Genomic DNA, 3,785 nt, shown 5'->3' with positions numbered 1-3,785 from the left:
ACTAGACCTACTGTCTCTGAACAACCCCATTCCAAGGTATTTTCGTCCTGATCCCACTTTTACCCTCAGTGATCATTTCCCAAACTCCAGGATATTCATGCACTTCCTTCAATGATTTTGGCTCATAGATCACAATTTTCTTATTCAACTCATCCTTCTTTTTTAATATCTTAAAAGTGCACAGTGAATGCTCCTAAAAGTATGGTCTTGATATTCCTTAAATTTTTAAAATATAGCAATCTTCACTATAAGCAACCAACAAATAACTAATAGTATAATGTGTGTTTATCAGAAATGTTCTATTTCTCATGTGTTTCATTCTGAAATATTTTTTTCTCACTACCTACTCAAGTCTTTCTACCACTCTCATTCCCAATGATTTTATTCATGGAAACTTTATTAACTTCTCTGTCACAGATGTTAATAGTCCTCAGTAACACTGTGGCTTCCACTCATACTTTACCTGACCTAATCTCTAAAATCTTTCACAGTCAGGGAAACAAAAACCTAGATATTGTTCATCATTTTTTCCTGTATTTCCTATCTTCACTTTGGAGAGTCCATTTTCTGTTACCTCCACTATCTTTTATTATACAAAATCACGGTGTTTTTTTTTTTTTTTTCCCTGACATTGGAGAGATATATCATCTGATCCCTCACCATGATTTGGTAAATTTTATTGTCTGATCAGTCACCCTCAGTAGAGTAAAGGTAGTGCTCTTACCTTCACTTTTGTTATTTAATTTAACATATACATATTTTCTCAAGGTCAACTGAGCAGCAGCTCACTTACCTGAGAAGAATGTCTGATCTGTATGAAAATCATCTTTCACTTTCACCCTCACTTTTGTTTTTCTCTAAATTATGAGTATATATTTTGCTTTATACTTGCTAACACAATTCCCCTGCCTCTAAGTCCTTCAATTCCAGCCTCTTCAAAGCTTTATTCTATTATAATTGTTACAGATGATCTTAGATATTCCCAAAATTCATAAGGCAAACTCTGGATGCAAACATTATGATGATATTTATTTCTGACACATGTAATACAGAATGAAGGTAACCAGGATAACACTTTCTCCTAAAGGATAAGTCCTAAAATCTGTAGGTCATGCTCATGTTTTTTTAAATATTGGTATCAAAGAACCACTGACTAATTAGAAAAGACAATTTATCAGCTCCAGAGACAGCTTTGTTATTGAGACCTATTTTACAAAATATTTATTTATAAAATATTTCATAAAATACTCAACTCTGTTACCTCACTTTACATCTGAGGCAGGGACACTATGCATCATATACACTGCTGAGTCAACAGTGAATGACAACATTTAGAATCAATTTTAGACATACAGTACTGCTCAAAGAATGAATGAGTGATACAGGTAACAATGGCAAGCCCTTGGTTATTATCTCCTATGGTTCAACATAGGGCTTCTAAACTTCATAGCATCTCTCAAAAATTTTATCAAATGAGAAAATTGTGAAATTAATATAAATTACTTCACGGTGTCCTTGGGAGGATAAGTGAGTTATTATGCACAACCAGTTTATAACAGCACTTATCATCTTCTATAAGCACATACAAAATGTTAATGAAGTTATTGCTCACTAAATATTTCCTTTTAATATTACCTCTGATCACTACTGACACCATTCTCCAAAACTTCTAACCAATTAGCTACTCATGACAGAATAAAAAGATCTTACACAGATTAGTACTTCCTCACTCATTTTCTAAAGACTTTGTTTCTCCTTATCATCTCATGCTACTTGTGAGACTTGGGGTTTCTACATCCCTACATGATACTGGTAGGTATTCTGTCCCTCTGATTATTACAATTTACCAATGCTCATTCTACCTAAGTCTGTCCCAAAATTCACTCTCCATTTATAAGCTCTCCTCCATCATCAAGATATACTCATAATTTAGAGAAAAACAAAAGTGAGGGTGAAAGTGCAAGATGATATTCATATTCATCGATATTCAGCTCAAATGCTAGCTCCATGAAGAACTTTCTGTATTCTTTAGGTTTGAACCTGAAATAGTCCATTTTTTTCTAACACATTCAAATATTACTGTTAGCGTTTTATCATGTTAACTTGAATTTTTGCCTCCTCTTTCCCTAGACTGTAGAAGTTTGACAGTAAAAATGTATCTTACCATTGTATGCCAGTGGATCCTAGAAGACTATTTTAATAGGAACACAAGGTATTTTGGTTGAATAAATTGTAAAGGGTAAACATACTTCCGAACTGAAATACCAGCAATGTGGTAAAAGGCCTGGGAAGATGTCTGAGATCACTCATGACTATTTGTGCTCTAGAAAAAAATTACAACCTGCAAAAGCATATAATTAGAAAAGTTCTACACTTTTTTGTTCATAATGTCTAATTACTAATAGGTAAATGTTACACATTTTGTTCCCACTGTCACCTCCGGATGGCAAGATGAAATAAGGACATCTTCCTCAGTTTAAAACTATAAACAATGGAAGTATCCTCATTATGCTCCTTTTTCTTGTCTTTTTCTTTTCTTTCTTCCTCCTTTTTTTCTTTTTTTACACCCCTTTTCTTCCTCCTTTCTCCTCTCCCTCCTTCCTTCCCTCTTCCTTCCTTTCTTTCTTCTCTTTTCTTCCTTCTTTCCTTCCTTTCTCCATTTTCTCTCTTATTTTTTTCTTTATAATTCTTTATAATAATAATTCTTAACTCTAAATATATTGCTTTTTATTTATTTTATCAGTTATGCATGCACATAATTTAAAGCAGCAGTTGGATTTCTGTAGTGTGTTATGAGATGTGCTAACGCCCTGAGAATAGCACTAATTTCTTTATCTATCCTCTCTTCTATTTTACATTTTGACTCCTAAAATAACCTTAGTATCATATTTTTAAAAAATTGTATTAAAGTATAGTTGATTTACAATGTTGTGCCAGTTTCTGCTGCACAGCAAAGTGACCCAGTCTTTCATATATATATATATGCATATATTCTTTTTCTCATATATCTTCTGTCATGTTCCATCGTAAGTGATTGGATATAGTTTCCTGTGCTATACAGCAAGACCTCCTTGCTTATTCATTCTAAATGTAATTGTTTGCCTCTACTAACCCCAGATCGCCATTGCATTCCACTCTGTCCCCTCTCCCCCTTGACAACCACAAGTATGCTCGCTGTGTCTGTGAGTCTGTTTCTGTTCTATAGATAGGTTCATTTGTGCCATATTTTAGATTCTGCATATAAATGATATCATATGGTATTTGTCTTTCTCTTTCTGATTTACTTCACTTGGTATGAGAGTCTCTAGTTCCATCCATGTTGCTGCAAATGGCATTATTTTGTTCTTTTTTATGGCTGAGTAGTATTTCATTGTGTATAGGTAACATATCTTCTTAATCCATTCATCTGTGAATAGACATTTAGGTTGTTTACATGCCTTGGTTATTATGGATAGTGCTTCCATAACCATAGGGGTGCATGTATCTTTTTGAATTATAGTTTTGTCCAGATATATACTCAGGAGTGGGATTGCTTGATCATATGGTAGTTCTCTATTTAGTTTTCTGAGGAACCTCAATACTGTTTTCCATAGTGGTTGTACCAATTTACATTCCCACATATAGTGTAGGAGGGTTCCCTTTTCTCCACACCCTCTCCAGCATTTGTTATTGGTAGACTTATTAATGATAGCCATTCTGACTGGTGTGAGGTGGTACCTCATTCTAGTTTTGATTTGCATTTCTCTAATAATTAGTGATGTCGAGTATCTTTTCATGTACCTACT

The sequence above is a fragment of the Phacochoerus africanus genome, chromosome 2 (assembly GCF_016906955.1).
Source record: "Phacochoerus africanus isolate WHEZ1 chromosome 2, ROS_Pafr_v1, whole genome shotgun sequence".
NCBI lineage: Eukaryota > Metazoa > Chordata > Mammalia > Artiodactyla > Suidae > Phacochoerus > Phacochoerus africanus.
Note: the sequence above shows the minus strand (reverse complement) of the source record.